General features: G+C 40.6%; 1 long non-coding RNA gene across 1 annotated transcript in view; it reads right to left on the reverse strand.

Annotated features, from left to right (window-relative positions):
* Positions 1-24,881, reverse strand: part of LOC109549073 (uncharacterized) — a 41,134-nt gene extending 16,253 nt beyond the window's left edge. The window contains exons 1-2 of the long non-coding RNA XR_002175252.3: positions 24,781-24,881; positions 15,408-15,587 (exon numbers count right to left, since the gene is read on the reverse strand). This is a non-coding gene — a long non-coding RNA (uncharacterized lncRNA). The remainder of the gene's footprint in view (positions 1-15,407; positions 15,588-24,780) is intronic.
* Between the last annotated feature and the right edge of the window lie 455 nt (positions 24,882-25,336).

The raw sequence follows: 25,336 nt of genomic DNA on the forward strand, positions 1-25,336 counted from the left end.
TACAAATCTGCCAACATTTCATTCACACTGAGCTATACATTTCCTAGGTACATCTACCTTCACTAGCAGGCAGAATTTTCTTTCTCTCTCCAGAATAGAATATGGATAATAAAGATAGATAGACATTGATAATTACTTGGCTTCAAAATTATGCTTTCTTCATGTACATAGATTCAGGAGCAAAATGTTTAGAGAACTGTTTCAAATGTATTGTGGGTTGTGAAGACCAACTTCATTCGCTTACTCTCCTAATCCACTGTTTCATACCTTCTCCTCCTCAAGCCACCAATAGCTCCTTCCCTCTTTCCTTTTCAGCCCTTGTGTCCTATTTCACTGAGAAATAGGAGTAATCAGAGAAGAATATCCACAGATCCCCTGGCCACCAGCACAGTCACCTGCCAGTATCTGTGCATATTCTCTGCCTGCCTTCCTTGGAATGAAACATACCAAGCTATGTATCTCTGCAGCTTGTGCACTAGATCCTATCCCTTCCCCCCTACTCAAAGACAGTGAATCAGCAACCTTCCCCTCTCCTGCATCATCATTCCCACCTTCCCTACTGGCTCATTTGCATAAACTGCTACCACTTTGGTGGAAGCAGCTCTCAGCGCTCTTCCTGGATTCTTGCAGTAGCCTCCTGAGTGGTCTCCTTCTTTCAGCCCTTGCTCCCCTTCAATCTGTACTCACCTCAACAGCCAGAATGCTTCTGTGAAAATCCAAAATCTTGCTGCTCCTTTGCACAAAACCCTCCACAGGCTTCACATCTCACCGAGGGTAAAAGCTAAAGTCCCTACCAAGGCTTTCAAGGCCCTATTTGGTCTTCCCTGCCCTCGGCCTCCCCTTACCCTCTAACTCAATCTTCTGCTTTTCTCCCTGGGCTCTTCCTGCACGAGCCGCAGGGACCTCTTCATCTTCCCTCCAACACCAGGCACACTCATGCCACTTGTACCAGATTTTTACATGGTTCATTCCCTTATTTTCTTTTGATCTTTCCTCAAACATCACCTTCTCAATAAGGCCTTTCCTGTCCACTCTATAAAATTACAACTGCCCCTCCCCCACCCCACCTTCCTTGTTCTATTTTTCACTTATTCCATGTGGTGAAATACTATGTATTTTCACTTGTTAATTGTTGTTTATAGTCTGTCTGCCCCCACCCCAAGCAAAATCCATGAGTGGATGAGACTTTTTTTCCTTTTTACTTCCCCCCCATATTCCTGGTATATTCCTGAAACATAGTAAATGCTCAATAAATATTTATTGAAAGTATGACTCTGTCTTTATGAGAACGTAACTGGAAAAGGACGTGGGAGTATTAGTCGTGCTGACTAAAATTTTAAAATCTATTTCACCAATTCTATTTTACAGATTTATAATTTAAATATACTTTTAGCTTCAGTTGGTTCTCTATAGGCATTTCTTTTCATTTAGAGGTATTATGGGACTCTCGTATACTTTAAGAGAAATATACTGTGGAAAAAAAAGGTATGTATCAATTCCTTTTGAACTCTCATATCTTTCGATAGCTTGCTATTTAAATTTTTTTTTAATTCAATTCAGACATTCAAGTATTTACACTTATTTTTTTATGGTCCCTAATCAAAGATGATCTGCTATAAATTTCCCTCTAAGCACTGCTTTATGTGCATTGTACAAATTTTGATATGTTGTATTTTCATTATTATTCAGTTCAAAATACTTTCTTGTAATTTCTTATTTGACCTATGGGCTATTTAAAATTATGTTAACTTCTAGATATTTGGGGATTTTGCACATGTTTATATTGACTTCTAATTTAATTCTATTTTATGGTCAGAAACCGTAGTTTTTAAATTTCATTTTAATTTTTTTGAGACTTGCTCTACGGCCCAGCAAATAATCTTTCTTGGTGAATGTTCTGTGTGCACTTGAAAAGAAATGCGTATCCTGAAGTTTTCAGATAGGGCGTTCTATATATGTTAATTAGACTAAGTTGGTTGATTGTGTTATAAAAGTCATGTTTATCTCTTCAGATTTTCTGTCTATTTGTTCTATCAATTATTTTGTTAGTCAAACAGGAGTAGAAATCTGTTAGTGTGAATTTGTCTATATCTCCCTTTGGTTTTATTAGTTTTTACTTCTTGTATTTTGAAGCTCTATTATTAAGTGAATGCATATTTAGAATTGTTATATATCTTTCTGATGATTGACTCTTCTATTATTATGAAACATCCCTCTTTATTTTTGGTAATATTCTTTGACCTAAAGTATACTTTAATATTAATATAGCCATTTCAGTTTTCTTATAATTAGTGTTTATATTGTCTGTATTTTTCAGTCCTTTTAATCTGTATGTTTAAAATGTATTTCTCATAGACAGTATACAGTTAGGTCTTGCTTTATTTTCCAGTGAGATTTCTCTGCCTTTTGATTGATGCGCTTAGTCCATTTACAGCTACTATAATTATCGATATGGTTGATTTAAGTCTGCTCTCTTGCTCTTTGTTTTCTATTTATCCCATCTGTTTTAAGTTCTTTTTTCCTGCCTTCTTTTGGGATATTTGAATATTTTTAAATCATTCTATCTTCTCTATTGTTTATTAGTTATGCCTCTGTTTTAGCTTTTTAAGGGTTACTTTAGGGTAAAACACATATCTTTAACTTACCACAGTCTACCTTCAAATAATATTATATCAATACTATTCACCTTACAATAGTATACTTCCATTTCTCCCTTCCAATCCTCTGTGTTTTTGTTGTCATTTTACTTCTGCATATGTTTTATACACGCACAGTACACTGTGATTATTTCTGTTTTAAATAGTTAATAATCTTTTTAAAATTTATTTTATTTTTTGGCTGCACCACACACCTTGTGGGCTCTTAGTTCCCTGACCAGGGATTGAACCCAGGCCCAAGCAGTGAAAGCACAGAGTCCTAACCACTGGACCACCAGGGAATTCCCTAAAATTTATTTTATATTTATCCATATGTATACCATTTCCAATGTTCATTCCTTTGTGTGTATTCAATTTTCCATCTGGTATTATTTTCTTCACACTGAAGGATTTTCTTTACCATTTTTTGTAGTCCAGGTCTGTTGGTGACAAATTCTCTCACTTTTGTTTGTCAGAAAGGGTCTTTTTTTTTTTTCCAGTTTTTAAATTCTTTAATTTGTTTCAAAGTTAAACCCAAGACACATTGACTTCATAGGAAATCCACTAAGAAATGTTTTTCTAGGCTGAACACCTCTTTTCCTTTAGTCTCCCCCAAGAGAGCATGTACATGTTAATTACTTTCATTTTATAATCACTGCTGTCCCACCACTATACCAAGATCACCTAAACTGTGTGTGTAGTATTCTGAATGTTCTTAGTTATACCCTAATTTCACTAACTGCAAAAGATTTTCTGGGATAGCCTGTCACTTGAATTCTTTGGCTACTTTTGAAGATGAAGTCCAAAGAACTCTCAAATGATTCTCCTTTGGCGGGGGAGGGGGGGCGCTGCTGGTGGTATTTTATAGGCATTAGCAACTGGCACCTGGGGCTGTGCTGATCCCATCGGGCATCACTGGGAGGCAACCTATAAAACCAAAGAATCACTTGGTGCAGCAGCCAACTAAGTGACTCAAAACTGAAGGTTAAATTTAAAGAAAAAACTAATTCAGAGAAAAAATGGTAATCCTAGAGGAACTCACTCTAAGCAATCAATCATTATGTGTGTGTGTGTGTGTGTGTGTGTATGTGTATGTGTGTGTGTGTGTGTCTAAGGCACAACCAGAATGGTAATCGAGAGGAACTCATTCTAAGCAATCAGTCATTATGCCTATGTGTGTGTGTGTGTGTGTGTGTAAGGCACAACCAGATCAATTCAGTGCAGCCTGGTAGGTCCCAGATGACTCTCCTTTTCAGGAGACTGTGATCTGAGGGAGCAGAATCTGGCAAGTGGCCAGTACCAGTAAAGAGCAGCTATGGCAACATTTATATTCAACCCCCCTCTGCAGTCAAACCTACAGGTTCTGGAATTCCCTGGCGGTCCAGTGGTTAGGACTCATCACTCTCACTGCCAAGGGCCAGGGTTCAATCCCTGGTTGAGGAACTAAGATCCCACAAGCTGTGTGGCACAGCTTTAAAATAAAACAAAAACAGAGGGACTTCTCTGGTGGCGCAGTGGTTAAGAATCCACCTGCCAGTGCACGGCACACGGGTTCGAGCCCTGGTCCGGGAAGATCCCATATGCCGTGGAGCAACTAAGCCCGTGCGCCACAACTACTGAGCCTGCGCTCTGGAGCCTGTGAACCACAACTACTGAGCCTGCGTGCCTAGAGCCCGTGCTCCGCCAAGGAGAAGCCCGCACACGGCAATAAAGAGTAGCCCCTGCTCGCTGCAACTAGAGAAAGCCTGCACACAGCAATGAAGACCCAACGCAGCCAAAAATAAAACAAAATAATTAATTAAAAAAAAAAAAACAAAACAGAAACAAACCTACAGGTTCACTTGGGTCCCACAGAGCAGTCAAGTCCACTCAGAAGCAGACTATAACCCAGCGGGTAGACTTTCCCACTTGCCAACACATCCAGAAAGGGTCTTTCTTTTGCTTTCATTTTCAAGGTTACATTTTCTGTATAAAGAATTCTAAGTTGATGATGTTTATTTATTTGCATGTTTGTTTGCTTTCAGCACTTGTCTTCTGGCTTGCTTTGTTTCTGATGAAAAATTGGTAATCATTCTTATTTCTGTTCCCCTCTATGTAATATATCTTTTTTTCCTCTGGCTGCTTTTAAGATTTTCTCTTTATTGTTGGTTTATGGCAACTTAATTATGGTGTTCCTTGGTGTGATGATCTTGTGTTTATCCCTCTCGGGGGTTACTGAATTTCTTCAATCTGTGACTTAATGGTTCTCATCTACTGTAGGAACATTTCAATCATCATTTCTTCAAATATTTTTTCTTGCCACACTCTTTCTTCTACTTCTGAATTACACTCCTTGATGTTGTTCCACACTTCACTAGGGCTCTGTCTTTCTTTTATTTCTCCCCAGTGCTTCAGGTTGTATAATTCCCATTGTCCATTTTTCAGGTTCACTGAGCTTCCACAGTGTATAATCTGCTGCTGTAATGCCCTTCCAAAGAAATTTAAAATTTTTTATTTCAAAGAATGTATTTTCAGCTCTAGAAGTTATATATGATTTTTAAAACTTCTTAATGTCTCTACTTGTTTCCAAATTATTTCATGTTTTCTATTATATCCTTGAACATATTTATAAGAGATATTTTAAAGTCCTTTTCTATTAATTGTAATAGACTGAGTTTATCCTAGTTATGAGTTACATTTCCTTGCTTCTTTATGCATCTATTAATTTTCTTTGCTGCTGGATCTTGTACTCACCATACTGTTGAGCTTCTAGACTTTCTAGTCTTCCTTTTGAGAGTATTTTGTTCCAGCAGGCAGTTAATTTACTTCCAGATCAGCTTGGTCCTTTCAAGTCTTGTTTTAAAGCTTTGTTAAGATGGTGTTTTTTTGTTTTTTTTTTTGCGGTACTCGGGCCTCTCACTGTTGTGGCCTCTCCCGTTGCAGAGCACAGGCTCCGGACGCGCAGGCTCAGCGGCCATGGCTCACGGGCCCAGCCGCTCCGCGGCATGTGGGATCTTCCCGGACTGGGGCACGAACCCGTGTCCCCTGCATCGGCAGGCAGACTCTCAACAACTGCGCCACCAGGGAATCCCTGTTAAGATGGTTTTAAAGCAGAAGGAGTCAAAGTTTTTCTTTAAAGGGCCAGGTAGTAAGTATTCTAGGCTTTACAGGCTATAGTCTCTTTTGCATCTTCTTCTTTTTTTTTTTTAAACAACACTTTAAATTGTAAAAAACATTATTTTCTCAAAAGGCATTCGAAACCAGTTGGATTTGTTCTGTAGGCTGGATTTGCCAACGCCTGTTTTAAAGAACTCTTTAGGGCTACTTTAGCTATACGTTTAGAGTATTGCCTTTCTGAAGTCTCTATTAAATGCTGTCAGTCAGGGACTATTCAGTGTCTGAGATTTTATCCTACTTGCAAGCCTACAACAGCAGCCTAGATGCCGGCAGAAAACAGGAGACTCCTAGGTCAGAGACAAAGGACTTTATTACAGCACAACAGGCATCCTGAGCTTCATATTCTCCTTGGTTTCCCTTGGTCCCTGTACATCATGGGGGCATTGCAGAGTGGATCCAAATGGATGTTACACACACAGTGGATCTGTATCACAGCTGAGGAACCCTGAGCTTAGGAAACCTCTCATTTTATAAGATAGCTGCTAGCAAACCTGTCCAAACTTTGCCCTGGAAGGAGCCATTCTCTTTATTACCCTGGTCAGGAAACAAATTTGCCCTTTGTCCTGGAGGGTGACACTATAGCATCGAAAGGCTATTGGATATACAAATATCCTTGGAAAGGTAATCTGGGACAAAATTGTCACAAGACATGGAAAAATGCCATGGAAGATTGTCTCTTAGCACCCACATGTTCAAGAGGTCTCTCCACCAGTTGGAACTCAAATGCTTCCCATCTCTGTTAAAGTGTTGCTTAAGTCTCAGATCCCCGGTAGTTCTTTCTCTGAGAGTTGTTCTTCTCCCAGTAGTTTTGCCTGGCCTTATGGGGTCCTATCTTATGCATGTGCATCTTAATATTCAAACAAACACTCAAGATGACCCTTACGCAGATTTCTGGAACTCTGTCTCTGCACATCTTTCTCCTCTCTGCTACTCTGTTCTTCAAACTGCAGTTACTTCCTGAGCTCCAATCTCTTAAACTCAGCAAAACCACCATCCTCTGCTTAAGTTTTCCTTCTTTGTGAATTCACAGAGAGCCTCCAGGCAGAAAGCTGGGGCATTTGTGGAACTCAACTCATTTGTTTTCTTTTCCCAGGCAACAAAGCCCCATACAGCCTGTTGTTCAACTTCTGAAAATGGTTGTTTTATATATTGTTTTATTTTTATAACTTTTTATAGCAGGAGATCTAGTCTGGTACTGCTTACTCTATCATTGCACAACTGTCTTTTTAGCATTAACTTCTTTGTGTTTTGGAATTTTGATTTGCACAATCACTGAGTGGGAGTTACTTCTGTTATTCTTTCTTACCCCATCTCCAATTTAATGAATATTTTCATCTGCCCTTGTCCCCATTCCAGACTCCAGTCCATAAACAAGATCTTAAAATGGCTTTAGAGGACTCCAGCTCCGTATCGATATTAGGAATACGTCTAATCTATTAACTGAGCCAGGTGGTATCTCAGTTCACTTGCTGTAATGATGTTTTTTTGTCCTTTTCCTTTCCTGGGTCCACTGCTTCTGATAAACCCACAGGTCCAGGAAGTATATTGGCAGTAGTTTTGTCCAGCTTCCTTTTGTGAGGCTGGGAAAAGTCAGGTGACCAATCATCACTGGTTACCCGGAACTATGGGATTTCCGGAAACTCAGGAGTTTCACTGGTAAAGCAGAGAGTGTCCTAGGGAAACCAGGATGGTAGGTCTGCACCAGTTCCTGGCTTTCAGAACAATGCTGGCTTTGGTCTCCATCTTGACTAGAGCATTTTAGCCTTGGTATTCCACCAGAACTAAATTTCCAGTTGCCACTAGTTGTTTTAAGACCCAGGCCCTGATAGGCTGAAGCTTTAGTCCAGCTCACTGCTTTGCATTTCTGTTGTGTTTCTAGTGCACAAAGATGTTTATCTTGTTTTTCTGAGCCCAGCAATGACCTTTTGGTTTTCTCTTTTTCTACTTTATCTGCCTTACCATGTGTTTAGAGCATACAGGATGAATTGAAGCATGAATTTACTGTGCCACCTGACTGGAAATTCTACCGATCCTTTTTCAATTTGATATTGACTTAGTTTAGGAAATAATGCAATTTAATTGCCTGCTTTGTTTAGAAACCCTCCAAGCCCTTCCAGTCATTTTGAGGGACTTCAAATTACAGAAATTCAGGTGAATAGTCTCTGTCCATGCAGTGGCTGAATTCTGTTTGAGGGTATTGTAACTCAGTACTTGAGTTAGCATAGAACAAAGGAGAAATAGCATCCTAACTGTCCTCCATTCCACAACTTTCATCAACTTAGTTGAGGAAAATGGCATCAAATACTGCTTTACCATCATCTCCACTTCCACTTACAGCTACTCTCCTTTTCTTATTCATCCCTTCCTGAAGACGCAGAAGGAAGAAAGTCAAAGGGAGGCTTGGGCCAGTGGTTTCTAACCTCTTTCTTATGCAACCCTCAAACTGTTTTTGGAGAATATATGGATTTTCAGACCCTTTGACATAACTATGGAGCCCTCCCACATAGTTACTACCCTTGAAATTGGGCAAAAGGAGCAGGATAAGCCTTTCTGCTTCCTTGTTTGCCTCAAATTATGCTGTCTGTATTCTTTTAGATGTGAAGATTTTTAAAAAGTTTTCAGCCTTTTGCTGTTGCATTCTGTTGACAGTAACAATCCAGTTATTTGTCTTGCAGACTTGCACTGTGATCTACAGTAAGCATTCAAACTATTTCTACCGGATTAAAGAGTTTTTGAACATCGGGGTTTTCACATTTCAAACCCAAGTACCTAATATCATGTAAACCAAGCTTCTATCATAATACAAAACTAGTGAAGTAGCAAAAATACTTTCTAGAGCAAAGTAGTTCACGTAACCATCTTAGCTCTACTTAGAAAAATAGTCCCATCACCCAGCTTTGGACTTCTGTTTTTAAAGTGGTGGAAATGTGTACGTGGCTATTCACACTGAGACATTTAAAAGTTGGTATCTTTAAGGGCTAGTCTATTTTTAACAAAAATAAAATAAATATGTGAGTTAACTGCTCACGTGATGGAATTAAATATTTTCTGGGAAGTAATTTAGTAAAAACCAAATGATTCAAGAAATGATTACCTTACTGTTTTGTTAAAGAAACTAGTTGGAAAATGCCTTGTTGGGTATCTTAAAATAACTCCATAGGTAGCTGGTCTGTGACTCCTGACCCGGGTTGGGGGCGTGTACAGAAAAGTTACAAAATGAAATAGAGAGCCATTAGCAATTGAGAACACACTTATTTAACTGGGAGTAAATATTGCCAGACCAAGTTTTGTGCTAAAATTAGACGTTGGGGTTGGTCCAATAGCAGCACAAGTTATAATCCTTTAGAAATCGTAGTCTGTTGGTTCAAATCAGGACACCACAACATGAGAATATAAATCACTTACGTCTCCATTGCAGGACAGTAGAGTTACCAAAGCTAGAATTACTTCTACCTAAAGGTTGGATTTTATTTTATTTTTTCTTTTTTTGCTTTTCTTTCATATGTGAAAAGCCCCTTTGAAAATGATATTTAATTTCCTAGTGCTCTGGCCCCACGCATCAAATATATATATATATATATATATATATATATATATATATATATATATGCATTTAGGTAGGTACTGGGAACGGCATACTAGAACCTAGGAAAATTAATGGGAAAGGTAATGTGGTATAGTGGAAAGAGAGTCTACCTTGGAGTCACACGCACCTGCCTGTGAATCCCAGCTCCACCACACTCTCTAAAACCTTGGAGAAATCACTTCATTTCTATGGACCTCGGCTTTCTTACCTTGTTTTTTATTTATCTTTTATTTTTTATTTTTTACCTGTTTTTTTAAAAAAGCAGAAAATGTCAGGCGCTGAGAAAATGCTTTCCCCTTTCCCCTCTGCACCACCATCAGAAGACATTTAGATAGACAGAATTTCATTAACTTAATATTTATTGTGTGCCAGGCATTGTGCTACGTATTATCTCATTTAGTCTTGACATACCCATGAAGTAGTGGGGCTTAAACAGTCCTTATATATGTCTTTAGGCTTTGCTTGCCTAAAGGTACATGGCTAGAAAGTGACAGAACCAAGACTAGAGCTCAGTGCTCTTAACCACTATGATTTCAGACTCACAAAAAATCAAAACTTAAAGATAACCTACCAATTAAATGCTGCGAGAAATGTAATGACAAACCATTAGTTTCTCACCAGATTTAATTTTTTTTTTTTTTTTACCAAATTTAATTTTGATACATGTATTAGTTAGGGCTGCCATACAAAATACCACAGACTGCGTGGCTTAAACAACAGACTTTTTTCTCACAATTCTGGAGGCTAGAAGTCAAAGGTCAAGGTGTGGTAGGTTTGGTTTCTTCTCAGGCCTCCCTCCTTGGGTTGCAGATGGCTGCCTTCTCTGTGTCCTCACATGATCATCCCTCTATTTGTCTGTGTCCTAATCTCCTCTTCTTATGAGGACACTAGTCATTTTGGATTAATGACCCCATTTTAACTTAATTACTGCTTTAAAGGCCCTGCCTCTAATAGAGACAGTCACATTCAGAGGTCTTTGGGGTTAGGGCTTCAATATATGAATTTGAAGGGACACAATTCAGCCCATAACAATGCATATATAGCATAAACCATGTGATACCAAATAAAGAAAACAACTAACCCCCCCAGAGTGTTCTCTATGTGTCAAACACTGTTCAAAACACTTTACACGTATTTATTTAATCCATATGAGCTAGGTACTATTCTTAGCCCCATTTGTTACTGAGAGGTTAAGTAGTTTATCAAGTCACATAGCTAGTAAGTAATAGGATAGGATTTGAATCCACACAGTCTGACGCTAGAGTCTGTATTCATCCAATACATTATACTGCCCCTCTCAACAAGAAGCATCCCATTTGGGCCAAAGAACCAGAAAACACAGTAATATCTATTTGAAGTAAAATTATGATTAAACTTCAGAACTCTGTATATGTTTAACTAGCAATTACTATGCTGTCCTACATGAAAAATAATGAAGCAGCTTTCGTTTATTCCTTGGTTATGGCTGAAGTAATAAATCAGAGTCACTTAGAAAATGGCAAAGAAAAATTCTAAGTAAATTTCTAGCATTCTACTCTATGTAATGAAGAATTAATACAAAGCATTTCTCTTCTAAATCTTCAAAGGCAAATAGTACCCACAATGAAGCATTAATATGTGAAGACCCAGGACACATATGCCTCACTTCTGATTTTTCTCGTTAAGTGGGCATCATTCCTGCTTCAGCCCATTTACTGAAACAAGAAAAGGAGCTGAGTTTCATGTCTGGAGATGGTGGTCTCGGGGATAGCAATACGCTCCTTCCAGCTACTGAAGTCTGCAGGTCTACAGAAGCAAGAACTTGGAGCCAGATGTGACTAGAAAGAGAAATTGTAAACTACCCCCACCCCCTTCCAGAATCCCCCAAACAGTTAGGGAGGAATGTAGGGTTCCCACTGCACAAAGGAACAGGACTTGAGCTAATTTAGTTGAGTTTCAAAGGACGGCATTCATCAGCTCACATCTGGTTTAAATCCAAAGTGAACACAAGAATAGATTTGGGGTTAGGAATAAAATCACTGCTGTGGTACTCTTTGCCAGTCATTTTAGTTTGTCAACAGAGCCTCTGCCTTCAAGGTGCTTACAATTTGATGACGGTGGGTATTTACAAAGATGTGATAACGAGAGTTTACAGAGCACTCACAGTCAAATTCTACTTTGAACATAATCAATATGAAAATGAAGAGTGGAGATACTTGTTACTGCTGTTCAGGATTTTAGAGGCCACTGCTGACTGGAGTTAAAGGCAAGCTGACTGGAGTTAAAGGCACACTCACTGGAGAAAACTTGGGTGTTGAGATGGGCCTTGAAAAATGGTGTAGGATTTGCTTGGGTGAGGGGAAGTGAAGGCATGTTAGAGGATTCAGTAGCAGCTGGGGCACAAAGGCAGGAGTGAGGGAGCCATCTGGGAACAACAAAGAGACCTCGTCTCTGGAACGAACAGATTTGGGGGAGTCATGTGAGGTACTTTAGGATTAGACAGAGTGGGGTCAGATGATGAATATGGCTCAAGCTGGAGGTCAGAATAATTCTGTTAGTTGAATTGCTCATTGCAATCATCTCAATTCTCTAAACATGTTGGTAAGAACATGTCTCAATAGAACTAAGTGCTTTGCCACTACTATATATAAAAGGATAACTAGTAAGAACCTACTGTACAGCACAGGGAACTCTAGTCAGTACTCTATAATGACCTATATGGAAAAGGACCTAAAAAGGAGTGGACATATGTATATGTATAATTGATTCACTTTGCTGTACCACAGAAACTAACAACATTGTAAATCAACTATACTCCAATAAATAAAAAAAGAACTAAGTGCTTTGCATTCAGTGGCATGTTTGTTATCCTTAAGGCTGCTCAGACTACAACATACACTGTGGACCGCTGGCCCATCAGATTTGTGTCGTGCCTAATTGAGCTGGGGGATCATGCACCTGTTAGCCGTAGGCCTCCATAGACTCAGGCCTGGCGGGAGGCCTTGGAGCAAACTCACGTGGTTTCTAAGTGCCCTGCTGGAGTTGGGAGGAGGGTGCCACTGCCCCGCAAAGGCATATAGCTTCAGAAATGACTTCAACTTTTTTGAATCAATGAAATACACATTCTCTGTCTGCATTTTATAACCCTTCAGAAGGGAGAGCTCTAGGGAGCTCTGGGACGCGCCACCCGCTCACCGCCGCGCCGTGCTGTCTTGTAGTAGAAAGTTTTAGAGTCTCACAGACCTTTGACTTCTGACCCTCCTGTGTGACATTACACAAGTTTACTAAAGTTTTTGAGCCTGTTATATTTTTTAAATCTGTAAAACAGACCAGTAACTATGCAGTTACAGTTCACTCTCTTCCTCCTCTTTTGTGACTTCTCTCAGTTGCTGACATTTTTGAAGAACATCTTTTTCTAATCATAAATGCTCTCTGCTATCAAGGAGGCGAAAACCTTACCATTTAGGAGGCCTATGGCTCCTGAAGGAAATATGGGGGTGGGTAGAGTTGGCCTGCCCCTCCCCCCTCCCCAATCATGTATTTATCTCCTCAGGCTAGGATTTCAAGTCAACCAGAGCCACTCCTCAGGATAGCACAGAGCTCAATAGGGTCCAGAGTTCTTGGAAATCATGTCAGAGTAGAGGGATCAACTACCCTTATTCATATTGCGTTTAAAAGAAGAAAGAATGGCTTAAAGCCAGTATGTGGCCTAAAGCATATAAAAATTAAGGTTACATGTGACAAAGCATTTTACGAGTTCAGAAACAGTTGGGCAAGGCCATAAACTATCATATTACTAAATTGCTACCATTTCTAATGTTCAAGGCTCCAACTACAAGTTTGTCCTTAGAAATTGCAATGTGCTCTCAGTAACTTGGCGCAACCCAGTTGCGCTTCCAGCTAAGAAGCACATAGGGTTTGCTGGTTCGTATTTTGCCTATATTTGAATCCTAAAAATAACCACCTCATGAGAACAAGATGAGCTTTGTGAAGACTGTATTCCAGTTGGTTAGAAATGGAAGATACATTTTTCCCATGGCCTCTTGCCTTTCATTTCTAAACACATTTGTCTCTACTCTGAAGCAGAGGAGACTATTAGAGCAGCTGCAGTGAGCAGCTGTAGAATCTTCTGTCATCTGCTCTCTAGCTTTGCAGACTTTGTCCCATCCTCTGCTCCCAGTTGTCCTTTTCTTTCTCTTTAAAATCACCTGCCCTCCTCAGGTCCTGGCTCTGTCCCTGCAGTGATTTTAGGGGATTTTGCCTGGTGTCCCCCCCCAACTTTTACCATTCTTTACAGTAAACAAACAAACAAAAAATCAATAAGGAAAACATTTTTATCTTATGAGCAACAGCTGGAAGGGGGAAAAAGTCTATCAGCCAATACAGAGCTGCTTGCTGCTGCCCCTGCAAGTTCTGTTTGTCATTTTTGGTGGTGCTCTTTTCCATGTGCTGCCATTTCAGTACAACAGAATGCTCTACTTTTACATCTGCATGCAGAGGCCAGATGATTACGACTCTTTGAGGGGAAGCCCGCCACAGATTACCTTGAGAGAAATGATTTATTCATCCTGCGCACAGTCAACAGCTCTCCCAGAGGCCCTAACCCACAACTTCGCACCGAGTGCTTAGGGACTGTCTGAGCCGCTCCCAGCATCGCTCTCAGTGCACAATAAGCTGTTACGAACCAGCAGCTGTGGAACGCTTCTTTTTCCTAATGTGTAGTTGAGCATAAACCTCTCTCTAAGGCAGCTTATGGGAGCTAGTGCAGGACAAGTTCCTTTGCAGAGTATGTTAAAGTAATTTATGTTCCATGGCTTTTAGGGAAGAGCCAGCTCATTTTGACAGGTCCTTTTAATGTTGTTTGATTTTGAACACTTAGAAAATAAGCTTGCATTCTTTTTCTCCTTTTGAAAAGCTATTATGTGGTTTTGAAACATACATATTTTAGATCCCACATAATATATTATCCAAATACTAATTTAAAACAAAGTATTATTTAATATATCTGATTTATAACACATTACATGCACCAAGCATAGAAATCAGGTAAAAACATATTATAAGTCTTATCCTACTATGTTGGCAACAGAGAATTCTGCCTTAAAAAACAATATAAATCATCTTTTGCCACTGCTCTCTGAAAATAATTTGTGGTTAACAAAATCAAAATTGCACCTGCAAGAACTGCCAGTAATATCTTCAATTTTCACTGACAGCACTCTCCCTTCTCTCCCCCCGCATCTTTAGACTCAGGGAACAGCAGCACAGTGTCCACAATAAAAACAAACGTGAAAGAAAGGAAAGGAAGAGTTTGTAAAATTTCTTTGGGTGTGAAAGAGGATGGATCCTAGCATGAACAGCATACAAGTACACAGACAAAGCATACCTAAAATAAGGCAGTACACACACACCAGACTACATGTGTATATGTGTGCACGTGTGCGTGTGCCACTGCCCATTTTCTCACAGAAGTATAGTAGCTTCACTACCTAGAGGTAAATATCGATATATCAATGCTATATGTGAAAAAGAAAACCCAACACTAAATTGCCTTTTTAAATATTACAAAAAAACAATAAGAGTATCTTTGCTTAGAAATGTAAAAATAATGTGCTTGCAAATGCTAATTAATTAGAACTGAGAGTAAATACTTTGTGAAGAGTAGATAAGAAACTAGAACAGTTAGACCTCAGTTGGCCTGGGCCAAGTGTGAAAATATAGAATCACAGAAGCTTGGAGCCAGAAGGATTTGATTAGACTTCTATAAATCACATCTTAGAGGCATGAATCCCCTTGGTAACATCCCAGTCAAGTGGTCATTCTGCCCTGGTTTTAAATACTTCTGCTGTAAAGATACTCATTACTTCCAATGCAACCAGCCTCAAGTTCTTATTTAGGGAAGATAAACTTATCTGTACGTATATACATCCATTTGGTTCTTCTTCCCCTTCAACCCACAAAGACTAGATCTAACCCCTCCTTCAACCCTTCAAATATTTGAAGACAACCATGATGCCTTATAACTGTCCTGTAACTGAGCTGTCACTAACCTGGATTGTCTCCTAAACCAGTCAGCCAGGCTCTTTATCCATCCACACCACTCAGCAGCTGAAAGATCTTCATTCTTGGAGTAGACTGGTTGTGGTGCTTCTCAGGTGATGGGCCTGTGATGTGACTGTACTGTGTTGATGAGTTACTGCTGAAGACACTGGAGCCAGAGAGGGGAGATCCTAAATGGAGAGAGACCAGGGAAGAGCTTGAGTCTTAATTAAGGTGATGGCAACAAAGGCAGGCACTGTGATGTTTCACCTGTGCCGAAAAAACAAAAACAAAAACTATTACTTCATGTCATTGACATTCAACCAAGCCTGTAACTTTGGAGTTAGCACCTTGAGCTCTAGTTGTACCACCAGTTCTGTCACTGGCCAGTTGCATGCCCTGGGGAAATATTCCCCACCTTTCCAGAGTTGCCTCTGTGATATTCAAAGGTATATGCTGCTTTTCTGCCTAGAAATGTGGCCCCTCTCCCGGTCGGTCTCAGTTTAGATGTCATCTCCAGGAACCCTTCCCTGACTCCCACCCCTACCTCACCTTGAGACTGGCCTCTGTCTTCCATTGCACCTTATGTTCACCTCTATTGTAGCCTCACTCCATTGTGTTTTAATCACCTGTTCACTTGTCTGTGTCCACTGTACTGGAAGTTCTTTAAGGCTAAGAACTCAGTTTTGGTCTCCAGCACTTAGCTCAGTGCCTGGTGTATACCAGAACTCAGAAAATATTTGTTGAAAAAAGACGAAAGGAAAGAAAAGACTAAGAGGGAGAAGATAAGATGAGGAAGTTGGGGCATATTATGTATCTAGCTTCTTACAGCTAAAACTCTGCAATTCCTTGTTCTTAAGTTCCATCTTTAATGTCAACCACAGACTTTTAGAAATCCAGATTTTTCTCTAGTAAGAAGATAAGTTTCAAGTGGTTACACCAATTAGAAAAGCTATAAATATTTATACATGTAATACAATTTTAGGACTGAGATTTAGACTTCATTTAACAAGCTCAAAGTTTTATTTTATATATAAGGAAACTGAGGCAAAATGAGATTAAGTTATTTGCCCAAACCCCCCTGGTTAGCGGGAAAACCAGGTTTCAGACACTGATCTCTTTGTCCCTGTGGGGCTGTACCCCCCAGCCCTTCAAGCTCTGCAGTTGCCCAGCCTCAGAGACTGAAGAGCCCAGAGATAGCAACAGAACCATCAATGGTTTATTGGATAGGGGGAGCTTACACAAAGGATCCTGGAGGGAAACCCCACTATGTGTGGCAGACAACAGGCAGGACGTGACAGCAGCCTTCACTACTGGGGCGGCGGAGAAGGAGGCTACCATTTACAGGGGGGAAGCCAGGTCAGGTGGGCTCATCAGTTACCAGGGACTAATTAAGCCCTATAATTAAGAGGATTGGATAGTCATGTGAGTGAAGCAGGCACTGGTCAAGCAGGGGATGTATAGAGAGCAAGGAAACAGCCATCTTGAATGGCCTAACCATACAGCCCCCAAACCAGGATAGCAGGCCTCTAGTCTTCCTTTTTGAAAGAGCTGCTACAAACACGGCTACAAATGAAAGTGACAGATGTTTCTCCTTTTATGTGATGGTTATATCAATCCACAAGTTACTGGCTGTAAATTAAACTTTGATAAACACCCTTCTCTGCTCCTAGAGAAACTAATGAAAATTACTTCTCTTTTCTCCCAGAAACGTGGGAGGGTGGTACCGTGCTTCACCAGGTGGCTTCCATAAGTTGTTTGCTAAAGAGTTGCAGTCACATGAATTGCTTTCAGCCAGATTCGCTATCAACGCTCAGTGTTCTGGTATTAAGCCATATGGTGGTGCTGCCATGAGACCAGCTTCTTGGCGAGTAGCCCTGAGGTGCAGCTGTAAGGTGACCCTGTGCAGGGTTGAGGCCAGAGCCCAGTGCTCAGTGCCAGAAACCTGAGCCAAACACTAGAACTAAGTCCCAGGGCACTGAATTGGTCTAAAGTAAAATTTTAGATGAAAAGATTTTTTTGTTTACTCTGAAGAACCACTTCATTTTTTTAAGCTCATAGGAAAGTTAGATGTTTTGCCATTATACTTGAAATATTTTCCAGAGGCCAAACGTTTAAAAAAGAAGACGAGGAAGAAGAAGAGGAGGAGGAGAATAAGAGGCTTTAGATTATTTAAGAAGTCATGAAAATATTTCCTGAAAGCAACATCTTTCATAAGATATGCTAACTGGAGAACCTTTATTTCTCTGTCTTGGAATATGCTGCGAAAGTTGTAAGGTGGTATTGGGGTGGAAGTGGTAGAGTCCTGGTCAAGGTGATGGTAATGACTGAACCAAACTCTGAACCCACACAGATTTGAATTCAGCACACAGCCCCACCACTTCCTAGCAGCTGACCTTGGGTAGTATGCTTAAGCATGGAGACTATGTTATATATTGGGGTTTTCAACCTGGCTGTGGTAGAATCACCTGGATGCTTTCAAAAAGCATCCTTGCCTGGGCCCCAGCCCAGACCAATTAAGTCAGACTCTCCGGGGTGAGACCCAGACAAGGATAGTTTTAGAATGCTCTCTGGTGATTCTAATGTTGCAGACCAATGGCCTCGTGATCGTAACTTTGGTGCTTGGAGTCAAATTGCTTGGGCTCACATGACAGATATGCCTTTTCATGATATTTGACCTTGGCCAATTAACCTGTGTGACCCTCAATGTTCTCATCTGTAAAAATGGGTTAATAGGAGTTTAGAGTTGTTAGAGGATTAAGCTAAGTAACTCATGTAAAAGCACAGTGTTGTGCTTGTGTAAAAGCATGTGTTGTAAGCACAGTGCTTACAACATAGTAAGTATTCAATCATAGCTGCTATTGTAATATTTATTAGCCATAATTTCTTTAATTCACATTGGGTGTAAAGCCCAGTTGGATCCTGTTCACAGTCCTGCAGAGAACACTGAAAAAAGAAAGATAGCTTACTAATGAACATGAAAATAAGTGGAAAATTTTTATAGGGATAAATATTTGTGTGCAACCTTCTTGCTAGATTTTGAGTGAAAGGATAAAGTTGAGTGAAAGGAGTCTGCACTGACTCAAGCGCCCATGGGAACTTCTGCTGCTCTTCCTCTCATGTCAGCCCATCCCTAGGGTGCAGGTCCTTACCTCACCGATGAGAAGAGGAGAAGCTGCTGAGATCCCAATAGTTTTAAGCCACCAGCTTTAAGCTGTGGCAGAAATCCATCATGAGCACTAACTCTCTAATTCAGAAGTTGTTGGCTCAAGACACACAAATTGTTCTAATGCTTAGGAAAGTGCTTATAGGGGCAAAGAGGAAAGAGAAAACAAAAGTGGTTGACATGTTCCTGATAACCGCTCCGTGTCTTGCTCTGCCACTTAATAGTCAGGCAGCCTTGGACAGGCCACTTATCCTCTCTGAGCCTTGGTCTCACCTCAGTTCCCCATCTAGAGATTGGGGATGATAATATCAACCATGCAGGTTGGTTGTGAGGAGATGTAGTATGTGAAGCCACGCTGGGAACACAGTAGATGTTCAGGGACTTTTATCCTCCATGTTACCTCCTACCCCCTGTAACGTGTCCGTGTTTAGAAACGCCCTTTAAATAACCCCTGGGGGCAGAAAGAGAGAGAGAGAGAGAGAGAGGGAGAGAGAGAGAGAGAGAGAGATCCTCCCACATTGGTAACTCAATAGTATTCTATATACTCTGCCCTTGCATACATTCAGGTATTGGAAATCATGTGCCATATTTACTTAAGAAGCTTCCCTACCCCTTTGTAGGTATTAAAAGAACAGGGTAGCAAGGGAAAATCAGAAGTTGTCCCTGATTTATCTGTGGCTGAAGAAGGAACTAGGGAGGTGCAGCGAGCAGCATTATTTCTTCCTCCAGGTGAACTAATGAAGGCTTAGAAGAAACAGCTGCATCACGGCCAGGGTGGCCTAACCTTGTCCTTTCACTTTCATTATATGCTTATCTGGCCTTCAAGGAGCTGTTGTTGCTGTATCAATGGTTGACAGTCATCACTGCAACCAAGGAAAATGTATGTGACAAAAAAACTACATTTCATTAAACTTTGGATTGAGGAAGTATATGTATAGGATATAATTATTATTTTTTAGAAATTAAGGAAAATCATCCACTCATTCAGCCTTCAAATATTTATTGACAGCTACTGTTGTAACAAACACCATTCTGGGCACTGAGGATACAACAGCAACTAAAACAAAAATCCCTGCCTTTTGCAATTTCTATTCTAGTGGAAGATGTAGACAGTAAAAAAGATAAATTAGTAAGATATATAGTATGTTAGGAAGTAGTTAGTGCTAAGGGGAAAAATAAGGTAGAAAAGGGGACTGTAAAATATCAAGAGGTATATTAGATGGTGATCCAGGGAAAGTCTCATTGATAAGGTGCTTTTTGTTTTTTTTGATAAGGTGCTTTTGAAGTAAAGACCTGATGGAAGTGACAAGCCAGCCTTGAGGATGTCTGAGGGACAGCTTTCAAGACAAGGGGTCCTGAGATGAGAGGGTGCCTGGTGTGTCTGAGGAGCAGCCTGGAGGTCAGCGTGTGAGCTGAGCATGGAGGGAAAGCAGTCTGAGATCTGGTCAGAAAGAAAACAGGCCAGTTGTATGGGGCCTTGGAGGACATGATAAGGATGTCGGCTTTCACTGGTAGTAAGAGGAAAAGCTCCAGGGAGTTTGGGCAGAGGAAAGATATTATACAACCATTTTTATTGAGTGCTTGCTCTGTTAGATTCTATTTTAAATGCTTTATTTGTAATCCTCACAATTACCTTATGAGGTAGGACCCACTATCTTCTCCATTTTACAGCCGAGGAAACAGAGGCCCAGAGAGGTTAAGTAATAACTTGCATGAGGTCACACAGCTGACAGGGACATGGTGAAAATTTAGACCCTGGCCAACACTTAACCACCTTGTTGTCCTGACCCCAAATGCTTAAGAGACTGAGGGTTTTTTTTTTTCTTTCTTGATATCTGTATTTCCAGAGCACACTTACAATGAAATCACTTCATACTCATTCATAAATACAGAACTTCTTTGCTTAAACTGATAAATATTCCAAGTATTCTGCTTTATGATTTCAAGTTTTTTTGTTTTTTTTTTTAAAAAGCCCTCAGGGACTTCCCTGGTGGTACAGTGGTTAAGAATCCACCTGTCAATGCAAGGGACATGGGTTCGATCCCTTTTCCAGGAAGATCTCACATGCCGCGGAGCAGCTAAGCCTGTGCACCACAACTACTGAGCCCATGTGCTGCAACTACTGAAGCCCACATGCCTAGAGCCATTGCTCTGCAACGAGAAGCCACAGCAGTGAGAAGCCCACGCACTGCAACAAAGAGTAGCCCCTGCTCGCCACAACTAAAGAAAAGCCCTCGAGCAGCTGTGAAGACCCAGGCAGCCAAAAAAAAAAAAAAAAAAGCCCTCATATTAGCATATTAACAAGCATCTTGACATGTCTCGCTTTAATTATGCAGACAGCAATTTCTTTTTTGCTTCTAATGTAGAGGTTGATTGGGAAATTTTTTATTTTATTGCTTACAATCTTACCCTAGCTACCTAAATCACTACTATAAGATTTGACATCTATAATTTATCATTTTCCTCTGCTATTAGATAAAATGCCCTTTAAAACATTCCACAGCAAGGTGAACACAAGTCAAGCTTGCAAAGTTCTAGAAAAAAGAATTGCAAAGAATCATTAAAGAATAATGAACGTTGACTTATGTAGCATATGATATCAGGGCTGCCCAGTTTAACAAATATAATTATTCCAAGTCATTTTCAGAAGGCCTCTAAATTTCAGCACCTAATTTTCATCATCTTTCAAGGAATAACAACAAAAATACCTTACATTTATAAAGACTCTAAAAGCGAACTCTTTAATTCATTTCTCTGGATTTCACTAAAGCGAAGCATGAAACAATAGACAACTTAAAATACAGGAAACCCAGATTCCTTTTTACTATTGCGTGGCTTTAACATTTTACTGCTATAGCCAAGAGTCCTTGGTTTCTGTGGCCAACAGCCTTTTGCATGCTGATTTTGCAGAGAGAGTCTCTCAGGAGTTATTACTTTTGAGCACTATCTACGATGACTCCAGTCTCTGCAGGAAGTGGGAGGTAGCAGAGTTTGGGAATGAAAACACTGAGGGAAAAATCTTTCCAGATAGAATTGTCAACTCAATCTAATTTTAGGTTTCGGGCAGAACACATAGCTGTACCTTCAGCTACCTGCAAACATTTGCCTCTCAGGTGCCCATCATTGAAGGACTACAACCAGGACAAACAAAAATAATGAAGTTTTCTATCATAATATTTTTTAGTAAAATAGGTGATGTGTCAGAGTATGTGTGTGTATGCTTGCACACGGGCAAACCATGTGTGTGTACCCCTACGTTCAAGGTTTCATAGCGTTCAGAGTAAAGGAGATGGCCCAAAAGGGTTTCTTTCTATTTTTCATAAACTCTATTTAATTTTTCCTTCCAGTCCCTCACAACCAAAAGGACTAATAGTCCCAGGCGCAAGACCTCAGAAACATATTACTGAGTTATGTGAAACAGGAATAGGAGACATTTTTAGTAATACTTTCTATGGGGTAGCTATTTTGGTATTGAAACAACTAAATCAAATCTAACAAAGGTCTTTTGAGAGGAAATGGTTAAAAGGGCATGTCTTTCCTTTTCTAAAAGGAAAACCACAGCAAAGTATTCCGATCAGGAATAAATTAAAGAGCACTGCACTTTTCTGCAAGGGTCAGGAAGTCAAGCTCTTGGCCTTGGGCTGCTTCTCAGCCCCACCCCAGCTGACCCTGGGAACAAGGCACTCCCCATCTGTGTGTGAACTCAACAGTTGCTGTCAAGTCCTGCCATTCCTCTGCAGAAAAGAGCCAGGGATTTTCTGGCTCTTGCCAGAAATCAGAGTCAGAAGGAGGTAGCTAAGGTGCCGGGGGCTTTCTATAGTGTCCCAGTGCCAGCTTTCTGTCGCCAAAGGAAAATTCCCTAAACTCACTAAAGCCAAATCTCACATTTTGAAAAGTCTCCAAAAGAAGTTTCATAAGCTGTTTTGCTGCTAGAAGATTAAGCTCTCATTTCCCAGATTACATTTTTTAAATGTAATTTCCTTAAATTCAGCAGCACTTTTAATCCATGACACTCACTGGTAGACAAGAAAAACAACTCTGCTGTCTTCACAATCGATTTAAAGCTTACAGATGTGACATCTCAGTACTTCATGTTGTGGTTAATTGCCTTATACTAACATCTGATGAAAAAAAATATATATATATATATTTAATGTTCTTATATAACCTGTGCAGCTGACATGTGATTAGTTGGGAAATAGGGGCTGTGAGGTGTCCCAAACAGCTGAACTTGATCAAGATGTCATGCACTCTTGACCTCTTTAATAGACTATTTTGCTCTTTTGACAGCATTCAAAATCTACTTGTCCTTCAAGGTCTAGCTCAGTTCCTGCCTCCAGCCCAAATCTGTGCCTGACCATTTAAGTTCTCACTGAGATCTTCCCCCTGGCACCACCTTAAGGCCCTATTGCCTGTGCTATTATGGCATTTGGATATGTCAGCGTACACCATATTTTATTCACTGACTTTCAAGGGCCGTATGCTTTCTCTTTGGCTCCCCATAGTGCCTAGTCTGGTGCTGAGCACATGTGGATGCTCTGTGGTAGAAGTGAATCAAATTGACTTACCTCCTTTTTCATCATTTTCCCTATGATCATATCTAGGGCTAAAATTTGCATTATTGCTTTTTATTTCTCCAGTCATTGTTCCTTAGTGACCCAGGAGCATCTAGAATGAGCTGCAAGTTAGATCACTCCTGGAATAGGTTGGTCACCTGTGGTTTTTGGCTTGGATGTCACTGTCTGTACCACCCATGGAAATGGGAGACAAGTTACATCCCTTATGACTGTAGTCATTAGGGAATTACCAATGAATATAAAGAGAAAAAATAAGCTAATGGAACAGAGAAAGAAAATAAAGAAAAGGATGAGGGGAAAAGAGAATGAAAGAGGCAAAAAAAAAAAAGCTCCCACAATCCTACTTTCTGATGTACATACGTTTCCTTTTTAAATGACAAAACATAAAGACTCCTCGCAGGTATATTTAATGGATGGTTACTTGCATATCTTAATAATGTTTGCTCTCTGGGGAATCATATACAGAAACAACTGCCTTTCCAGTTTGAATTAGGAATAAAGTGGAAAGGCAGTTACTTTGGGAGGAAGTAAAAGCAAAGCCTAGTAACACTGGTGCATTGTATGAGGCAGTGAGAAATGACAGTTCACAATGAGGCAGACTTCTCTCTTCAGTGATCAGCCTGCTCGGCCCTCAATGAGTCCGTGAGATTCCGCATTTTATAGGTTGAACTTCCCACTGGCAGCAACTGAAGCAGTTTATTATGCACATCTGTCACGTGATCCACTTCATCAACCAAATGGAACTGGGAGAATAAGCCACCCAAACAAGATCCTCAGTACACTCTTAAAAACTACTTACAGATGTACTCTTCCTCCTAGGGGATACAATGCGTTTCCTTGTACGGTGCCACATGATACAGGAAATGCATTATCCCCATCCAAATTCAGGCATACCAGGAGGAAGCCCATGAAAAGAAAGCGGCTCAGAAAAGCACACATGGCTTTTGCAAAAGTCCTGAGAGGGGCTCCTACACCAATTTGTGATAACGGCAGATAAAATCCCAGGCCTCTGAAGCTCAGTTCATTACAAATGCTAATGTCCACACAGGGGGAAGGAAACCACATCAGCAGTCAGCATCGACACAAATGTCGCCAATGCTTTTTATTTACGGTTGTCACTGAGTCCCCTCAGCAGTATGCCACATCTCCATTTGTGTTGTAACTTTAACTACGTTATGTGCTTTCACAGCTCGCTAGGTTATGTACCCATAGGTGATTTGTGCTTTCAGACTGTGTCTGGTGAGATGAGCGGCTGCACTTCTAATCTTGAATCTGGAACCATTTTGTTCCCATTCAGATAAGATCGAAGGAATGCTTTTGTAGATGCATCCAGGAACAGTAACACCTGCCATTGTTAAATCTTCCTGTTTCAGCTGGGGTGATCAATTTATCATTCAGTCAGTCAGCCAACAGCTATTTATTGAACACCTGCCACGTGCCAGACACTGTTCCAGGCATTGGAGATATAACAGTGAATAGAGTCCTACCATCAAAAAGATTACATTCTAGACAGGGGGAGGGGGAGACAGCAAACAAGTATGGAATATGGCAGAGTGTGTCAGTCAGGATAGGCTAGTCACTTTGTGGTAATAACAACCCAATCTCAGTGGATTAAAACAACCAGGTTTATCTCTGACTTACACTGGGTGTTCATTGCAGGTCAGCTGGGGGCTCAGCCCTGTGCAGCTTCACTCTGGGACCCAGGCTGCCCGGAGAATCCCCATCTGGAGCATGGCCAGTCTCTGTGGGAGAGGGAGAAGATAGAGTGGTGAACTGCGCACTGGCTTATGCCCGAAAGGGACACACGACCCTTCTCCTCACGTGGCACTGGACAAAGTCAGTCAGGTGGCTGCACCCAACTTCAAAAGGTGAGGAAGTGCAATCATATCATATGTTTAGGAAAATCAGACATACTTGGTGGGCAGAACTGTCCCAATGAAGATGATTGCTATGAAGAAAAAAAGCAAGGTAAAGGAGATGGTGTCTGGGGAGCTGGTTTCCACTTACAGAGATGGTCAGGAAAGGTCTCTCTGATATGGTGACATTTGAGGAGAGATCCCAAGGAAGAGAGAGAGGGCCGTTTGGATGGGGTGGGGACAGCATCCTGCAGAGGATACAGCAAGGGCATAGTTTGCCTGGCATGTTTGAGGAACAGCAAGGAAGTCAAGATGGCTAGAGGGGAGCGAGCAAGGGGAGA

Source organism: Tursiops truncatus, chromosome 12, assembly GCF_011762595.2.
Source record: "Tursiops truncatus isolate mTurTru1 chromosome 12, mTurTru1.mat.Y, whole genome shotgun sequence".
Taxonomy (NCBI): domain Eukaryota; kingdom Metazoa; phylum Chordata; class Mammalia; order Artiodactyla; family Delphinidae; genus Tursiops; species Tursiops truncatus.